A 21135-nucleotide genomic window follows, 5' to 3' on the forward strand; every position below is an offset into this window, starting at 1 on the left:
AATTATTCAAGTAATTAATAATTAATTTAACTAATAAGTTATTTCACCATCTCTCCCTAAGGCTAATATTTAAGGGCCATCATAGGTTAGGCCTTGGTGGGGATTAAACCTGTTCATGGGTTGACTCGGTTTGGATTGGGCTTTGTCTTTATATCAACAAAACAGATTCAAACCCAAGTCTGTGACCATCAGGCCTACATCTTGAGCCTAAGCCCGACCTTCATTTGAAGCCCAAAGCGTGGTTAGGAAATTTTTATTATTTGTTTCTCTCTCATTGTCTAGTAATCTCTCTTTCATATTTGTTGTTGAACATGTAACTATTTACAATGATGCCATTAATAAACCGCTAACTATTCTGTCTTATTTTAATAAGTTAAAAGATTTTGTTGATTTGATTTACTAGATTATTTAATTATTTTTCTCTCTTTTTTATCGCTTCGTGTCTAATATTTAGGGTTTTCAATGGGTGGGGTAGTTTGGATATTTATTTGTATCAATTTAAATTATTCATTTATTTATTTGACAAAATTAATTAAATTATTTGAGGAAATTCTTTTTTTCTATCTCATTTTCTTTCCTAATTATTTATATATTTATGCTATTAAGTTAAAAATATTTATTGAATTTACTAAATTATTACTTTTATTGACAAATTATTTCTCTCTCTCTCTCTCCCTCTCCCTCTTCGAGTTAGATATTTAGGGTTGTCAATGGGTTGGGTTTAGATCTAGATAGTTAGTAAATTATAGATTTTATTTACTTAACTAAATTTATGCAACTAATTAATGATTTAAATTATGAACAAATTATATCTCTTTCTCTCTCTTTATAAAATGGATTAGTTTTGGTGTCGGTAGTCTATACATGTCTTGTCCCAATAATAACTGAAATTTTATTATTTATTTGTTTTAATATATTAAATAAATTACTCTCCATAAATTATTATTTAAGCTTGACCTATATTTACGGTTGTCAATGGTTCGTGTTTGTTTCTAGATTGCTTGGACTAGTCTTGCACCAATAATAAGTGAATATTTATTTATTTATTTTATTAAAGTTAATTATTGATTGATTTATCTATTTACAAAATTAAGTAAATTATTATACATAGATTTCTATTTACTTAATTTACTGAATTATTTAATTATTTAATTAATCAACTATTATCCTAACAAATTATTTTTCTCACTTCCTGGAACATATATTTAGGGCAATCGATAAATTTATTTATTAATTTATTTTAGTAAACCAAATTATTTTTTTCTCTCTTTTTTACCACTTCGTGTCTAATATTTAGGGTTTTCTTATTTATTTGACAAAATTAATTAACTTATTATCCATGAAGAAATTCTTGATTCTCTCTCACTATTTATATTCTCTCCCCCCCCCCCTCCAAGCCTAATATTTAGAGCTCTCAATTTGGATAGGTATCGATTGGGATTAAACCTTTTTTATTGGTTGGGCCACGTTCAGGCCAGGCCTTCCCTTTATATCAATAAATGAATCGTAATTATGGATTGCGAAAAGGAAATTTTTATTCTTTGTTTCTCTCTCATTTTCTAGTAATCTCCTTTTTAATAAACATGTAACTAGTTACCCCTCATACAAGGGAACCATTGGCCTATCCTCCCTCAATCCTACAATCTCTCTCTCTCTAGGTGAGTTAGCTTGTTATTTTTGCCTCTATTCTAGAGCTTATCAGTTTTTTTTTAAGTAGTTACTTTCCAATTGTGCTATTGTATGTAACTAGCAGAAGTGGTTTTTGACCTCTCACTCTATGTTAAAAGTTGAGCCCAATGCTGGTTCTGTGAGATAATAGCTGTTATCAAAGCCCGAACCCATTGACAACCCTATATCTAACTCCAAGAGAGAGAGAGAGAGAGAGAGAGAGAGAGAGAGAGAGAGAAATAATTTTTTAAGAAATAAAATTAATTTCCTATTCGCAATCCGAGCATTATATGATGGTTGGGCACGATCTCAAAATCTAGGAGCTAATTAATGATTTAAATTATGAACAAATTATTTTTCTTTAGTTTTGGTGTCAAATTTAGTAAACTAAAAGTTTTATTTATTTAATTTACTAAACTATTTAATTTTATTAATTTCTTATTTCCCTCTCTCTATCCCTCACTAAGTCCAATATTGAAGGTTGTCAACGGGTCGGGTTTGGATTTAGATAGCTTGGATACTTATTTCTTTATTATTTTACTAAATTTATTAAGTTGTTATCTATACATTTTATTTATTTAATTTAATAATTTAATTTTATTTAGTAACAAAGTTTTTTCTCCCTCTAAAGAGCCTAAGTTTTAAGGTTATCAACAAGCTATCGATACAAAATTATTGATTAAGGTATTTCACTTTCTCTTGCCAAGCCTAATATTTAGTGCTATCAATAGCTTAGGTCTCAGTTTGGGCTTAGCTTTTATATTAGCAGAACATATTCAAGCCCAAGTCTGAGCCCGAGTTAACCATTGGGCCTAGATCTTGAGCATATTGATTTTATTTTATTTATTTAATTTACTAAATTATTTGATTTTATTAACAAATCATTCCCTCCCAACCTTGAGTCTAATATTTAGGGTTGCTAATGGGTCGGGTTTGGTTTTAGATAGCTTGGGTATTTATTTATTTTATTATATTAAATTATTCATTTATTTATTTTACAAAATTGAGTAAATTATTATCCATAGATTTCTATTATTCAATTAATTTATAATTTATTAATAGGTTAGTTATTTGATTCGAACTGGTGGTCAATAATAAATGAATATTTATTTTTTTATTAAATAAATTATTGATGTATTTATTTTATAAGATTAAGTAAATTATTATCCACAGATATTTTTTTTTATTTAAGTTACTAAATTATTCAAGTAATTACTAATTAATTTAACTAATAAGTTATTTCACCATCTCTCCCGAAGGCTAATATTTTAGGGCCATCAATAGGTTAGGCCTTAGTTGGGATTAAGCCTGTTCACGGGCCGACTAGGTTTGGATTGGGCTTTGTCTTTATATCAACAAAATAGATTCAAACCTAAGTTTGAGCCTGGGTCGACCATCAGGCCTACATCTTGAGCCTAAGCCCGACCTTCATTTAAAGCCCAAAGTGTGGTTAGGAAATTTTTATTCTTTGTTTGTCTCTCATTTTCTAGTAATCTCTCTTTCATATTTGTTGTTGAACATGTAACTATTTACAATGATGCCATTAATAAACCGCGAACTATTCTGCCTTATTTTAAGAAGTTAAAAGATTTTGTTGATTTGATTTACTATATTATTTAATTATTTCTCTTTTTTTCTCTCCTAATTATTTATATATTTATGTTATTAAGTTAGAAAATATTTATTGAAGTTACTAAATTATTACTTTTATTAACAATTTCTCTCTCTCCCTCTCCCTCATCGAGTTAGATATTTAGGGTTTTCAATGGGTTGGGTTTAGATGTAGATAGCTTGGATATTTATTTATTTTACCAAATTTTAGTAAATTATTATTTATTTACTTAACTATGATTTAAATTATGAAAAAGTTATTTTTGTTTCTCTCTCCCTTTATAAAATGGAATTAGTTTTGGTGTCAGATAAGTTGTACATGTCTTGTCCCAATAATAACTGAAATTTTGTTTCATTATTTTATTTGTTGCTGGGACTAGTCTTGCACAAATATTTATTTGTTTAATAAAGTTAATTATTGATTTGTCTATTGACAAAATTAAGTAAATTATTATCCATATAAATTCACTTAATTTACTGAATTCTTTAATTAATAAATTAATCAAAATTTTCTCTCCCTGGAGCTTATATTTAGGGCAACCAATATGTTTGGTGAGGTGTAGGAGTCCCAATAATAAATGAACTTTTATTTATTTATTTTACTAAACCAAATTAATAATTTCTTTATTTTAATAAATATAATAATTATCCATAAATTTTTATTTATTTGATTCAACCGATTCCCAATAATAAATGAATATTAACTTCTTTCATTAATATAAGTTACTGATTTATTTATTTTACAAAATTAAGTAAATTGTTATTCATAGAAAACTAAAACATTACCTACTAAAATCAAAACAAAGCAAATACGGCCAATCCAAACAAACCCATTTAAACAACGTAAAAAAAACATAGAGATATACCTTGACATAAATCCCATCAACCAACAAGTACCGAGCTCATTACCATTCTAAAGGCACCATTTTCTCTTACACCCTTTATATCTCCCTAAATAAGCTAAATCCACTCACTCAGATTTATAAGTACCAAACAAAACCTATAGGATCCGATTCAAACTAATCCACTCTGGTGATGTAAACGTCCTTGTGCTAAACCAACTAACTTAAGCTTCTAAGGATTAAAAAAGATGATTTGGTATTTCATTGCCAAAAATTTCGAAGCACTAACAATTTCATAGCCAGAAAAGTTTTCGAAAACCCTAATGACTAACACATTAAACTATTAGGGCCAAACAAACAACGATCACTCTCAACTACGTTTTTCTATGATGGCTTTCTTCTGGAAAGGTCTCGATAGATTTTATTGAATTTGTTAAATAAAGTAGATTATTTCATCCTAAGTTTCTGTTATATCGATTACGGATTGACAGATTCGACCGACATTGCATTGTTATGTTATTTTCAATTTGGGTTGGCTATGTTGGGTTTGGTTAATGCTCTGTAGTAATGGATTCTATTGGGTGGATTGCTTTAAGATGTTGAGTGTGATAACAATTCATAGTTTGGCATTAATAATTTGTTATTCGTTAGGGTTTTTGAAGACTTTTCTGATTATGAAATGTGCTATGAATATTTGTGGCTTTGAAATTCGAAAACCTCTTCTTTAATCTTAACAAATCTAGATGAGTTCATTTGGCACAAGGATGTATATGTAGCCAGAGGGGATTAGTTTGAATCTGTTACTAGGGGGTTAGTTTGAATCTGTTATTGTAGATTCAGTTTGTTACTGACAAGTCTAAGTGAGGGCTTTTAGCTTATGGAGATTGGTATAATGGATTTGAATAATTTAAAATAGAGACATTAGGGGTGTAATACACTTGGTTCTTGTCAGTTGATGTGATTATGCCAAGTTATCTCCCCAAGTTTTTATAGTTTATTTATATGGGTTTGTTTGGATTCGTCATTGTTTATTGCCTTTGTTTTGATTTGTGTAGGTCCATTTTAACGCTTTGATGGAGTTGAGTTGATTTCCCAACTTCTCTAAATATCTTGGTTTTGCTTAAATTAGAACAATGAGATTATCGGACTTGTGGTATAAGTTATAATGGGTTAGTTTAAGATTGAATAGTTTGATTGGAGTTGTACTAGGATCAGTTCTCAGTTTTGATTTATTTAGATTGTTTAGACATGTCTGTTTGGATTGATCTACGCTTATTGGTTTTATATTCCTGTGAGTAGGTCGGGTATTATTTTATAAAAGAGTTGAGTTGATTTCCTACTTTATCTAGGTATGCCAAGTTTGTTTATCTTATTTAGGCGAGCTAATTGTTTTAATAAGCTTTGTTAGTGGGTATAGATTTGATTGATGATTGATGGTTGATTGGTTTGCCACGACATGGTGAGTTTTGGATAATTTGTAGTTACTTCAACCTAGGTTTGGCTTGACTCAGTTTCATGAGATTTGAATGAATGTGTTTGATTCTCCATAGCTATATCCTAACGATGTATGCTAAGGCAACATTTTTCTAAGTGATGTTTGAGCTTCAATTTTGTAAGGACTGGCTCAAGGTCCCCTAACTGATGATTTTCACCTTCTCTGTACTCTACCTTCTTGAAGAGTTTCTCAGCACCCTTGTTGATGTTGCCTTACTTTACTAGTTGATGAAGCTCCAACAAATCCTTTTAGAGGTGGTTTAAAGACTAACAGTGTTGATGCTATGGAGATTGGAAACACAAAATCCTTCTCAAGAACTTCAATTTCACTCCTTGATATTGGTGTAGTGATTGATGAAGCCATTACCTCAAAAGGAGGTTGCCCTTCCCTTCTCCTCGACTTTGGTGTGTAATGAAGCATAGGGGATGATTGGTTATAAAGAGAGGAAGTCATTGATGGAGATGTTGGCAAGGTAGTAGATGCATTTTGGTTTTGTAGAGGCTTCTTGTTACTATTTGAAGATGTATTTTCTTCTTAGTGGACTGAGTCTTCCTTTTCTTCTAGACCTTCTTTGCAGAAGGTTTCAGCACAAAGAACGGAAGACTTCTGATATGACCTTGTTAGCATAGAAATTAGCATGACAAAATGTGCTTTGACTTTGTTGAAAGGCTCTATCTCGGTGACTAATTTCCTTTGTGTTTCATTACGGCAGTATTTGAAGCAATAGTGCCATGTTGAAGGAACTACCCCTGTTTCATGCAACCAAGGATGTTCCAAAAGTAGTTGATAGGACGTTTGGCATCGATGGCATGTAGAAGGTTCGAAAATGTCGAGTTCCCTATTTCTATCTCAAGACGCATCATGCCCAAATCATGTTGTTCATTTTGATTGAAGCATTGGATTGTCAATTTTCTCTTTAGCAATTCATCATTGTCAATCCCAAGTTGTTTTATAATGGAGACTAGCATGATGTTAACGGTAGATCCAGAATCAATGAGGATGTGTAACATCTTCTGTTCACGAACATATCCAACAACATACAAGGGCCTACTGTGTGGATGTGACCCAAGTTGTAAATCCTCATTTGTAAAGGTAATTGTTGCCATGCAATTCGCACAGTCATACCCTTTTGGTACTTTGCTTTGGTACTTGTTGGGGAGAATCAAGGTCCTCACCATTTCAAAACAAACATTCTACAGTAATTGAAGTGCTTGGGTGAGGCTTAAGTGGGATGGCACTTCCCTCAACTGCTTTGTTACTTCTTCATAACACATGGGGTGCTTTTGAAGAAGCCTTGTCATGTCTTCGTCCTCGTTGGATGAAATGCTTCTTCTATTGATGGTAATGTTTCCGCTTCGTCAACTATCACCATATGTTGCTACACGCTCCTCTAGGAAAAGTTCTCTAGGCATGAATTCCCAATGGATTATTGAAATTGGATGAGGCTGTTGAAGCATTTCCTCCTTACTAGCTGGTGGTACCCGATGTGCTTTTTTCTTTGGCACTTTCTTTTTTTTTGGAGGCATTGTGTACTCGTTGCCTTCTAGTCTACTTTGGTTTGGTTGATGCAAGGACAACGGGATGAGGAACCTTGTTCTTACACCGAGAGAGGACGTTCTATCCGATCTCATCTTAAGGAAATGTCTCTAAGTCACTAGAATAGATGGAGATAGTCTTGCCCCCATTTGAAATGATTCCTTTGGGTTGGTGTCATACCTTCTTCTTGGATTTCTTATTGGTGAAGGTGTACCACCCATCTTCTATCTCATCTTCTGAAATAGATGGCTCTTCCCAATAGTCCAAGTCATCAGTCATCAGCTTATAGAGAGTTGAGATGTTGGGATTCTTGAACCTTGGCATGTCAGGATAGGCATAAACTGTGGTCGCCTCGATCAAGGAATATTTTGTCCTTCAAGATAAAACACTTTTTAGTTGGATGATTTATCATCCGATGGTACTGGTAATACTTGGGGTCAGTCACACGTCCTTGCTCTTCAGGTCACTTGGGTGGTGGATGCTAAATCAACTTTGATTGGAACAATGGGATAAGCATTTCTGGAATGTTAAAGTCAAGGAATGGATGCTCCTTCTCTTCTAGATCCTTCATAGCAGGCCTAGACTTCTCTTAGCCTTGGTTTGCAAAAGATTTCACTTTAATCTCCATCTTCATCTTCTTGTCGGAGATCTTAACTTCCTTCTTAAGGTCCTTCTTAACTTCCTTCTTTGGAGGAGGAGGAGGTCTTAAGGTCCTTCTTAACTCCCTTCTTACCTTCCTTTTTATCACGAGGATCATTTAGTTGGGGATTTCCATGCTTGGTTATCTAGATCTCCAATTCATGAGCTTGAGTAGCTAATTCTTCAAAAGTGGTAGGCATGTTCCCTTTAATACTGTAGAGTAGTCCCTAATGAATCCCTTTGATGCATGTGTCTATGGCAGAGGATTGACTGATTTGTTCCTTGCACTAAAGGAAGAGGTTTCTCCGCCGCTCAATGTAGTCAATGACAAACTCATCATTTCTTTGCCTTGTAATATAAGTTCTAGAAGTCCAACCGCTTGACGTGTACAGTAGAAGCGAGTGGGGAATTATCTTTTAAGCTGGTTCCAACTGTCAATGGAGCTTGGCTAGAGGTCGGTATACCAATCAAATGTTGTAGACTTGAGGAAGCGAACAAATTGCTTTGGCATTTGGTCGTCGTAGGTTCTCGCATTGTTGCAAGTCTCAATGAAGTGGACTATGTGCTGCTTTAGATTACCCTTGCCATTGAACTATTGGAACTTAGGAGGTTGGTAGCCAATTGGCATGCGCATCTTGTCAATGTAGCGAGTGTATGGTTTGGCATACAATATAGAGGTCTGTGGACCTCCATACTGAGTCCTTATGGTGTCAGCGATCATGTACTAGAGTTGTTGCACTGTTAGAAAAACAGTAGAAACTTGGGTGGTATGTTGCATCATGTTCTACACGGTAACATGATCATGCTCTTATTGTTGTTGCTTCTGCTACTTTTGGAGGTTAAGAGTCATTAAGGAATGAATCCTAGAGGGTGAGAAGGTCCTTGACTGGGCTTTGCTTGGCTGTTTTGTATCTCCAATTTGTTCATCAAGAAGGAAATCTGGAGATCTTTCTCAGTGTTGGAGCTCTTGAGGTTTTTAATGGCTATGGTCATCTTCTAGAGTCGTTTTTCCATCATCGCAACTTCTGTCATCATCACTGGTACGATGCTACTAGAAGTAAAGTAGGAATTGTATGATGGAGAAGAGTATGACTCTATCCTCGACATAGTACTGGATTGGTCATCTGAGAGAAGGCGTTTTTCCCTTCAAATCAAAGTGTGAAGATTGAAGAGGCTTTGCTTCTATAGAGTAGCCAACTTGGTGATTTTATGTGTTGGGATCTCCACTAGAGATAATAGCTGCACTTTGTTGGATTTTGCCATGGCACATGTGACGGGATGGTTGTAGGAAAAACCAAAAGTGACATTGGTTGTTGCAATTGTTGACTCAAAAGATGGGAGGAAGAGAGTTCCACCAGGCATGCCAGAAATTTGTTGACACAAATTTTATGTTTTTCAATTAACACAAAATATCGAGACTAATTACAAAAAAAAAATTTGTAATAAAGAAAAATACAATGGATATGAACTCTCTTTGATTTCTGTTCGATAACGTGAGCAACCTCTGATTAACACGGCCAAATTTGGTGAAGGCGAGGGCCGTTGGCATGTTTTTTGTACTTCTTGAAGTGTTGATGTAGATTTCCTTAATTTTAGTGTTTTTAGAGATTTGATGTAGATTTCTTCACTTCAGGCTTTGCGCTTGATCGGTTGTGAAGGATGCTTTTTTAAAAAGGGCCCTTTTCTGGTGGTTTGATCTTCTTGGGAGAGAATGAAAAAGTTTTTTCCTTCTTTCTTCTCTCTTGAATTTGTAGTTGTTGGAGTTTGCAGGAACTTGTGGTTGTTTGCAATCTTCAGTGTTGGTATCTGAGAGCTTCTTGCAGTGTGTTTTTGGAAAAAAGGAAAAAGACCCTTTCTCTTCTTTGTTAAGGCTATTTACAATCAAGGGTTAGGACTGCCACCTCAACCCATTTTGCTAATCAATCCCATGTGAATGGAGTGTTGGGTTAGGGTTAACTCTCATACATGCACTATGATGTAGGAGTTAGTGGTCTTGCCAATGGGACCACCCTAGTACAATAGGAGATGGGCCAAATTGGACTTAATATACTTGGACCCTTAGGCCACCAAGGCATATTTATGTAGACTTGGGCCTAGGGCCCATGGAGGCCCATATTAATTCAAAGGCTGTCATGTAAATTAAGCCTATTTATTTGGCTTAAAAATTCAGATATCTACAGTGCTCTTTTTGGCAAACACCCCCTTTCAATAACTTAGTAGTGAAGAAAATTGTTGATTCAATCCCAAGTTGGATTGAGTTAGATCAATTGGAAATAGCTAATTTACACAGAAAAATAATGTGTAAAAAAAATTATGGGAGATTTTCCTTTGCGATGCATGATTTGATGTTTTTAGGGAAAAATCACTTCCCATGTTATTTTTGATAATTTTATTCCCTCTAGCACTATCATTGATGATTCCTGGTCACAACTGTCAATGCTTAGGGCTGCAATTTGAGACATTAGGTTTCTATTTCTAGTCAATTTTCTTCTTAGTAATTGTAATGGAGAAAGAAATTTTATATTTTATTTTTTTTATAAGATTAAAAAACTTTAATAATTTGTTTATTTAAATAATAACTTAATCTTAAATTTTGATAATATAACCTTCATAAAAACTATAGAAAAATACTAAATTATTTATATGTTAATAATTTGAGACAATGACCATTGTTGGTGCCGACTAATGAAAACGATACTCCTGTGGACTGTCCAAAATTTTCTGAAAGGGTTTAAGGTGAGGAGCCCTACCCCACCCCTCATCATGAAGATCATCATATCGTAGAACTGCCAGGAGGAGACTTGGTAGTTCAACATCTAAAAGCCATCCGTGGGGTCTCTAGTCCAAATATCACATTTTATCTCTAAGACTAAGGCTTCAGAGTCAAAATCTATCAAGATTATAGAATCATTGGGTCTAGTTAAAAGCGATGTGATTCCAGTAGATGGAAAATCTGGTGACCTTTGGCTAATTTGATGCCCTTTCGTCAACTTGGAGATCATCTCATCCTCTAATAATGTCATCGTAACTTCAATTTCTTCTTTTCCTCTAACAGAGGTCTGGCATATTGTTTGTGTAGATAACGAACCTTCTATGATGAATAAAGAATACTTTTGAAAACATCTTAAAATGATTGCTAGCTCGATCTCTTCCCCTTGGTGTTTGTTTGGTCAGAGAACTCAAATGTCATTTGTACTGTGAAAGATATAAAGATGAAGCTGTCACTTGCTCTTTGGAATACACTAGACTAGACTACTCATGGATATTGTTAATTAACTATGTTAGACCAGCCTAAACTTTGTCTAACAAGAGGGAACCACCCTAGTTCATCAGAGAAAGACTAAATAGAGCCTTGGCTTCAAACTATTGGAGAGTTTTTCTTTCCCAAATGCTATGATGAAACATCTCCCCTTTGTGGGAAGAAAACACACTCCCATCTTATTAATTTTGACGAGAATTATCAAGAGGACTTAAAACTTCTTCACCTAGAAGCTTATTGGTTGAAAGAAGGTTTTTTCAAAGAAATAGAACACAACTAGGTCTCTATTCCTTAGGGTCCTTTACATTCCAAGTGCAACAAGGAATGCAAGTTTCAGTTCACAAATTGGGGGAGATCCACCATAGGAAATTGGGTGTAGAAATTGAAAACCATTACTGAAAGAGTTGAATAGTTAGTCCTTAATTCTCCTACTTTGAAGAAGAGAGAAGATTGGTGGCTAAATATAAAGATTGTTTACCCAATGCGAAACTTTATTGGAGATAGAGAGCGAAGGGTGCCCAAAATTAGCTGGCTTAGGTGTAAAGATGGAGAGTGGAGCTTAGATCCCTTGGTGATCCAGAATTCACTGGTGAATTTTATAAAGAGATCTTATCCTCTTATTATCTTGTTACTTCAGATATGGATAACCTTTTCCTTTCCCATGTGGTTACATAGGGGGAAAATAAATTAGTTTCAATGGTTCCAAGCTATGAGGAAGTAAAAAAAAAGAGCATATTTAATATAGTTCCATTTAAAGCCCCAAGACCTAATGGCTTATTAGCTACTTTTTACCAAAAATCTTAGGAGGTAATTGGTAATGAGTTGGTGGATTTTATCCAACCTGTGTTCAAATAGAAGATGTCTTATGTTGTCAATGCTATATATATTTCTTTAATTCATAAGAAAGAAGCTGTAGAAGTGGTAAATGATTTCTGTCCGGTTGGATTATGCAATATTACTCATTTTCTAGTCACAAACAATTAATATTCATTAGATTTGAAGGGCTAAAAGTCACTTTTACTCTTAAAGAGAGCAAAGAGGAAACATCCTCGACCAAAACCCTATATTCACCAAATGCACTAGAAAACATATAGGTTCTATGAGACCAATGTGTCGATAATGGCTCCATGAAACCAACACTTCTATATTTAGCTAACTCCCTAATGTAATCAACAACAAACAATCCTGCCACACTTATCGACACCAATTTTTCTCGGTCCCTTTACCTTACCTTTTTCGTACCTTCCTCTTAGACCCCAGAAACTTGGAAACATAATCAAATCAACTTGAGACTTTTCAAAACTCAAAATAATCTTGAGATCAATATCAACGTCTGATCAGACATCATCCCTAGACTTGGAAACCTATAACTTAATTACACATTTGCTTTCATTACTAAACTGCAAAGATCTACCATTCATTACACCAACTTCCTTTCTAATGGCCCTGATCTATGCGATATTCAAATTCCAATTCCTCAAAATCAAATTCAATACACCTATCATCTTAAGATCACAAGGAATCAATCAACCAACAAATCCCACCACAAATCTACGAAGATCAACCACAAAAACACCAACATCCATCCCATTTTAATGGCCCTAAATGATTTCGGAGATCGACCATATCTTTCTCAAATCAGAACTATCCACTTGACTCCTCACCCTAATCCAAGCCTACCACCAAATTCCATTTTGGGCCCTCTCGTTGATTGGAAAACCGTAAGTTAAGACCATAATCTGAACTAAATCAAGCAATATACACCACTATTCAAATATTCATCACTTTCATCAAATTCAAGATGATAAAAAAATTCATCACTTTCATCAAATATACACCTAATTAATGATTCATATTTCAAGGCAGATTTGTTTCATAAATTAAAGGGATCCTCATTACTTAGGAGTTTCCTTATAAGATTATGAATTTCCTTATTAGATAATGATGTTTAGGTGTCTATATAAAAACTACAACTATGTAAAACGAGATCATCAATAATATAGAGGTATTTTCAGCAAGTTTAGCTTTGCTTTCTTGTTTTCTTGGAAGAATACAATATCTTGACTTATCAAGGGAGTGATCAACCTTTGTGGCATCTTCAAGATTGGATTCTTGAAGGACTTAGTTTCTTTAAAGTTCTAATATGATCAACTACAACTTGTTTTCTAGTTTCTGGGTGCGCATAACAACTTGATTCAAGAGTTCTTAGAGCAAGTCATCTATGGATTCTTATCATTTGGTATCAAAGCCTTGGTTCTAGAAACAGGTTATTTATCATTTGTTTATCCTTGTTTTGTGTTTTTCTTTGATTTTTGCGCGTTTCTTGTGTTCTCCTTGCATAGTTTCTTTGAATTCTTCCATTCAACTTCTTTGTGTTTTTGAATAGATTCAATTATGTTTTGTGTGTTTATTTTGAGTAAAAAAAAAAGAAAAAAAAAGAGACAAAAGAACATCCAATTCAAAAAAAAAAAGAGGAGGAGGAGTTAGATTGCATTGTTTGATCTGTGTGCAATTTGTTTTGTGCTACTCATTAAGATTGCATATCTAATTTTTTAATCATTTTCCCAGCATAAATGAGATTTCTTGAATTACAAGATCATATTCCTATTCAATTAAGTCATAACAAGATCTGCTTTTCCTTTTGGGGTTTGACTAGTTGACTAATTCGGGATTTCGTACTCCATATTTTATTTATTCTATTCGGGTTCAATTGTGCAAGGCTGTTTTGTCTCTTTTTGCTTTTCTCGTCAATTAATTGTATTCTAGTTATTTCTTTTGCATGTCTTTTGCTTAATTGATTGTTTTTTTCTTCCTTATTTCTACCGTTTGCCTCAACTAAGTTTTTAAAATTCTGATTTTGAGATTTGGCACCATCTAACCGATTGCTCCTTGAGATTTGTTGATCTTGATTCTATTAAGAACATAAAGAGGGCTGGCTTGAGTGGTAAAAGGCAAAGAGAGGTGAGATCATCATCGAGAAAAGTCAAATAGTGTGAAACACGAGTGATAACAATTTGATTTGAGTGCAAGCACGTGAGGGAGTGTGTGAAGAACAAAATTTCTTTTATTTCTAACGAGTTTTTGCAGGTTATAAACATGAGTAGTTGTTTAGGGCTTTAATCCTTTAACTCCTGTGGATATTTTACCTTTTCCTACTAATGAACATGCTAATCTTGATGGTAAGAAAAATGTAGATTTTGTGAAAGATTTACATGCCAAGGTTTGGGTAACATTAAAAGGAAGAATGAGCAGTATGCTAAGCAAGCTAATAAGGGGCGTTTGAAGGTTGTTTTAGAAACTAGAGATTGGGTTTGGGTGTACATGCATAAGGAGAGGTTTCCTATACAAAGGAAATCAAAATTGCAGCCTAGAGGAGATTGACATTTTCAAGTCTTAGAAAGAATCAATGATAATGCCTACAAGTTAGCAAGCAACTATGGTAATGTTAGTGCGACTTTTAATGTTGCTGATTTATCTTTGTTTGATATAGGTGATTTGAGGACGAATCCTTTCGAGGAGGGAGGGAATAATGGAGATCAAGGTACTGGCCAAATGGCTCAAGCTAATACTCCCAAATATTCTCAAGATCCTTTGCAAGGAATCGGTGGTCCAATGACTAGTGCAAGGACAAAGATGATGGAAGAGGCTTTACAAGGCTTAATCATGGAAGTGTAAGACAAAGAGGCAGTTCTAGAAGATTCTAAGACCGTTGTAGAAATTTCCAAAGCTTCACCTATCTTTATGTGCAAGGCTTAGTTCTATTGATATAAAGGCAAAGCCCAGCTTGATCATGGCCCAACCAATAAAAAAAGGTTTAATCCCATCCGATACCTATCCAATTAAGAGCTCTAAATATTATGTTCGGGGGGGGAGAGATAGAGATAAATAGATAGATAGATAGATAGATAGATATATAGATAGATAGAGAGAGAGAGAGAGAGAAATTACTAGTTAGTAAATTAAATAAATACAAATCTATAAATAACACTTTACTTAATTTTGTAAAATAAATAAATCAGTAACTTATATTAATGAAAGAAGTTAATATTCATTTATTATTGGGAATTGGTTGAATCAAATAAATAAAAATTTATGGATAATTATTATATTTATTAAAATAAAGAAATTATTAATTTGGTTTAGTAAAATAAATAAATAAAACTTCATTTATTACTGGAACTCCTACACCTCACCAAACATATTGATTGCCCTAAATATAAGCTCCAGGGAGAGGAAAATTTTGATTAATTTATTAATTAAAGAATTCAATAAATTAAGTGAATTTCTATGGATAATAATTTACTTAATTATGTAAATATATAAATCAATAATTAACTTTAATAAAATAAATAAATATTGATGCAAGACTAGTTCCAACAACAAATAAAATAACAAAATAAAATTTCAGTTATTATTGGGACAAGACATGTACAACCTATCTGACACCAAAGCTAATTCCATTTTATAAAGGGAGAGAGAAAGAGAAATAATTTTCTCATAATTTAAATCATTAATTAGTTGAATAATTTAGTTAAGTAAATAAATAATAATTTACTAAATTTTGGTAAAATAAATAAATATCCAAGATATCTAGATCTAAACCCAACCCATTGACAACCCTAAATATCTAACTCGAGGAGGGAGAGGGAGAGAGAGAAATTGTTAATAAAAGATAATTTAGTAAATTCAATAAATATTTCTAACTTAATAACATAAATATATAAATAATTAGGAGAGAAAATGAGAGAAAAAAGAATTTTCATGGATAATAATTTAATTAATTTTGTCAAATAAGTAAATGAATAATTTAATTTAATAAAAGAGAGAGAAATTAGTAAAATAAATAAATAAAGTTTCATTTATTATTGGGACAGAATAGGTATAGCCTATCCCACACTTGACCAAACATATAAGTTTCGGGGAGAGAGAAAAATAATTTGTTAGGATAATAACTGATTAATTAATTAATTAAAGAATTTAGTAAGTTAAGTAAATAGAAATCTATGGATAAAAATTTACTTGATTTTGTAAATAGATAAATCAATAATTGACTTTAATAAATAAATAAATAAATATTCACTTATTATTGATGCAAGACTAGTCCAATCCATAACCAAACCCGAACCATTGACAACTGTAAATATTGGTCATAGCTTGAATTAAATAAATAATAATTAATGGAGAGTAATTTATTTAATCTATTAAAAAAATAAATGAATAATTTAAGAAATAAAATTTCAGTTATTATTGGGACAAGACATGTACAGCCTGTCTCACACCAAAACTAATCCATTTTATAAGGAGAGAGAGAAAAAGAAATAATTTGTTCAAAATTTAAATCATTAATTAGTTGAATAATTTAGTTAAGTAAATACATAAAATCTAGGGATAAGAATTTACTAAAATTTGGTAAGCTATCTAGATCTAAACCCAACCCATTGACAACTCTGTATCTAACTCGAAGAGGGAGAGGGAGAGAGAGAGAGAGAAATAATTTTTTAACAAAAGTAATAAATTTCCTATTCGCAATCCGAGCATTATATGATGGTCGAGCTCAAAATCTAGGCCTGATGGTTGGCCTAGGCTTAGACTTCGACTTGAATTAGTTTTATTGATAAAAGGCAAAGCCCGACCCGTACATGGCCCGACCAACCGTTACCTATCCAATTGATAGCTATAAATATTATTGGGGGGGGGGGGGAGAGAGAGAGAGAGAGAGAGAGAGAGAGAGAGAAATAAATCATATGGTTCGATAGCAGCTATTATCTCACAGAACCAGTATTGAGCTCAATTTTTAACACAGAGTGAGTAATTATGGTGAGAAACCACTTCTGCTAGTTACATACAGTAACACACTATACAGATATTGGAAAGTACTTATTTAAAAAAACTGATAAGCTCTAGAATAGAGGCAAAAATAACAAGCTAACTCACCTAGAGAGAGAGAGAGATTGCACGATTGAGGGAGGTTAGGCCAATGGTTCCCTTGTATGATGGGTAATAGTTACATGTTTATTAAAAAGAGATTACTAGAAAATGAGAGAGAAACAAAGAATAAAAATTTCATTTTCGCAATCCGATCTTTATATGATGGCTGGGCACAGGCTCAAAAAGGGACCTTTTTTTTTATTGATCATTTCAATTGTAATTACGATTCATTTATCGATATAAAGGCAAAGCCCAGCCTAAATGTTGCCCAACCAATAAAAAAGGTTTAATCCCAACTGATACCTATCAAATTGAGAGCTATAAATATTAGGCTCGGGGGGGAGAGAGAGAGAAAGAGAATATAATAAAGAGAGAGAAAAAAGAATATCCTCATGGATAATAATTTAATTAATTTGGTCAAATAAATAAGAAAACCCTAAATATTAGACCTAAAGCGGTAAAAATGAGAGAAATAATTAATTTGGTTTAGTAAAATAAATAAAAAATAAATTTATCGGTTGCCCTAAATATAAGTTTCGAGGAGTGAGAAAAATAATTTGTTAGGATTCAGTAAATTAAGTAAATAGAAATCTATGTATAATAATTTACTTAATTTTGTAAATAGATAAATAAATCAATAATTAACTTTAATAAAATAAAAATAAATAAATATTCACTTATTATTGGTGCAAGACTAGTCGAAGCGATCCAGAACCAAACCCGAACCATTGACAACCATAAATATTGGTCAAGCTTAAAAAATAATTTATGGAGAGTAATTTATTTAATCTATTAAAACAAATAAATAAAGAAATAAAATTTCAGTTATTCTTGGGACAAGACATGTAGAACCTATTGACACCAAAACTAATCCATTTTATAAAGAGAGAGAGAGAGAGAGAGAGAGAGAGAGAGAGAGAGAGAGAGAAATAATTTGTTCATATTTTAAATCATTAGTTAGTTGCATAACTTAGTTAAGTAAATAAATAAAATTTATAATTTACTAACTATCTAAATCTAAACCCAACCCAACCCATTGACGACCCTAAATATCTAACTCGAAGAGGAAGAGGGGGAGAGAGAGAGAGAATTTGTCAATAAAAGTAATAATTTAGTAAATTCAATAAATGTTTTTAACTTAATAACATAAATATATAAATAATTAGGAAAGAAAATGAGATAAAAAAAAGAATTTCCTTATGGATAATTTAATTAATTTTATCAAATAAATAAATGAACAATTTAATTTAATATAAATAAATATCCAAACTACCCCACCCATTGAAAACCCTAAATATTAGACACGAAGCAATAAAAAAGAGAGAGAAGTAATTAAATAATCTAGTAAATCAAATCAACAAAATCTCTTAAATTATTAAATTAAGACAAAATAGTTAGTGGTTTACTAATGGCATCATTGTAAATAGTTACATGTTCAACAACAAATATGAAAGAGAGATTACTAGAAAATGAGAGAGAAACAAAGAATAAAAATTTTCTAACCACGCTTTGGGCTTTAAATCAAGGGCGGGCTTAGGCTCAAGATGTAGGCCGGATGGTCAACCCAGGCTCAGACTTGGGTTTGAATCTGTTCTGTTGATATAAAGACAAAGCCCAATCCAAACTTGGTCGGCCCGTGAACAGGTTTAATCCCAACCAAGGCCTAACCTATTGATGGCCCTTAAATATTAGCCTTCGGGAGAGATGGTGAAATAACTTATTAGTTAAATTAATTAATAATTACTTGAATAATTTAGTAAATTAAATAAAAAGAAATTTGTGGATAATAATTTACCTAATCTTAAAATATAAATACATCAATAATTTTTTTAATAAAAGAAATAAATATTCATTTATTATTGACCATCAGTACGAATCAAATAATTAAAATTTTGTGTAATAATTTAGTAAAATAAATAAATAAAATTTCATTTATTATTCAGGCAGGACAAGTACAAGCTTATCCCACACAAGACCCAACTCGTTGATAGCCCTAAAATTTAGGCTCTAGGGAGAGAGAAAAAAAAATCGTTAGTAAAATAAACTATTCATTAATTGAAGAATTCATTAAACTAAATCAATATAATTAAATTAATTTAAGAAAGTAAAAAATAAATAAATTTCCTATCTATCTAAAACCAAACCCAACTCATTGGCAACCCTAAATATTGGACTCAAGGAGGGAGCGAGAGGGAAATAATTTGTTAAAAAACAATTTGATGACAAAATGATAGAGTAGCAAAGAATAATAACTTTCTAGCTAGGCTAGACACAAAATTTAGGCTCGATTGATGCGACATTGAACTTGGGCTTAAATATGTTCTATTGATATAAGGATGAAGCCCAACCCGAACCTTACCAAACCCGTGAATAGGTTTATTCCCAACCTAGACACTAACCTATTAATAAATTATAAATTCATTGAATAATAGAAATCTATGGATAATAATTTACTCAATTTTGTAAAATAAATAAATGAATAATTTAATTTGATAAAATAAATAAATACCCAAGCAATCTAGAACCAAACCCGACCCATTGACAACCCTAAATATTAGACTCAGGGTAGAAAGAGAGGGAGGGAAATGATTTGCTAATAAAATTAAATAATTTAGTAAAATAAATAAATAAAATAAAATCAAGACGCTCAAGATCTAGGCCTGTTGGTCAGCTCAGGCTCAGACTTGGGCTTTAATATGTTCTGCGGATATAAAGGCTAAGCCCAAACCGAACTTCGCTCGGCCCAGGAATAGGTTTAATCCCAATTGAGACTTAAGCTATTGATAGCACTAAATATTAGGCTTGGCAAGAGAAAGTGAAATACCTTATTAGTTAAATAAATTATTAGTTACTTGAATAAGTAAATGAAATAAATAGAAATCTATGGATAATAATTTATTTATTTTTGTAAAACAAATAAACGAATAATTTTGAATCGATAGCTTGCTGATAACCCTAAAACTTAGGCTCTTTAGAGGGAGAAAAAAATTTGTTACTAAATATAATTAATTTATTAAATTAAATAAATAAAATATATAGATAACAACTTAATTTAATTTAGTGAAATAAATAAATAAAATTTCAGTTATTATTGGGACATGTATAGCCTATCCGACATAAAAACAAATCCGTTGATAGTCTTAAAAAGGGAGAGAGAAAGAGAAATATTTTGTTCATAAGTTAAATCATTAATTAGTTTAAAATTTTAGTTAAGTAAATAAATAAAATTTATGGATAATAATTTACTAACTTTTGGAAATATGTAACTCGCAAAGGGGGAGAGAGAGAGAGAGAGAGAGAGAGAACTTATTTATAAAGTAAATAATTTAGTAAATTCAATAAATAATTTTTTTAACTTACTAGAATAACAATATAAATAATAAGGTGACAAAATGAGAGAGAAACATAGAATTTCCTCACCGTGCTTTGGGATCTATATGAACGTCGGGCTCATGCTCAAAATCTAGGCCCGAAGTTCGATCCAGACTCAGATTTGGGCATAAATATGTTATATTGATATAAACACAAATTCCAATCCAACCGTAGCTCGACCAGTTAATAATTTAATCCCAAATGAAACCTAACCTATTGAGAGCCCTAAATATTTGGCTCAGGGAGAGAGATTGAAATAACTTCATAGTTAAATAAATTATTAATTACATGAATAATTTGGTAAATTCAATAAATATAAAGTATATGGATAATACCTTACTTAATTTTGTAAAATAAATAAATCAATAATTGAATTTAATAAAATAACTAAATATTCATTTATTATTGGTGCAGAGTTGAATCAAATAAATAAAAGTTTATACATAATGGTGTATCAGATGTATTAAAATATATAAATGAACAATTTGGCTTAGTAAAATAAATAAATAAAGAAAATTTCATTAATTATTGGGACGGGACAGGTACATGCTATATCACACTAGACCTAACTCGTTGATAACCCAAAAAATAAGGATTAAGAGAGAGAAAAATAAATTATTAATTAATAAATAAATATCACCCGACCCATTGATAACCCAAAACATTAGACTCGGGGAGGGAGAGATATAGTGAAATAATTTATTGATAAAATTAAATCATTTAGCAAATTAAATAAATACAATTTTTAACTTACTAAATTAAATATATAAATTAACTGGTGAGGA

At 32.0% G+C, this 21135-nt stretch overlaps 1 pseudogene across 1 annotated transcript in view; it reads left to right on the plus strand.

Annotated features, from left to right (window-relative positions):
* The window catches only part of LOC148860837 (serine/threonine-protein phosphatase PP1-like), a 33433-nt pseudogene extending 18750 nt beyond the window's left edge, over nucleotides 1-14683 (plus strand). The window contains exon 5 of the transcript XR_016112992.1: nucleotides 14541-14683. The product of XR_016112992.1 is annotated as a serine/threonine-protein phosphatase PP1-like (transcript). The remainder of the gene's footprint in view (nucleotides 1-14540) is intronic.
* The last annotated feature ends 6452 nt before the right edge of the window (nucleotides 14684-21135 follow it).

Source organism: Nelumbo lutea, chromosome 4 (assembly GCF_056320005.1).
Source record: "Nelumbo lutea isolate HS-2025 chromosome 4, American lotus-T2T, whole genome shotgun sequence".
Lineage (NCBI taxonomy): Eukaryota > Viridiplantae > Streptophyta > Magnoliopsida > Proteales > Nelumbonaceae > Nelumbo > Nelumbo lutea.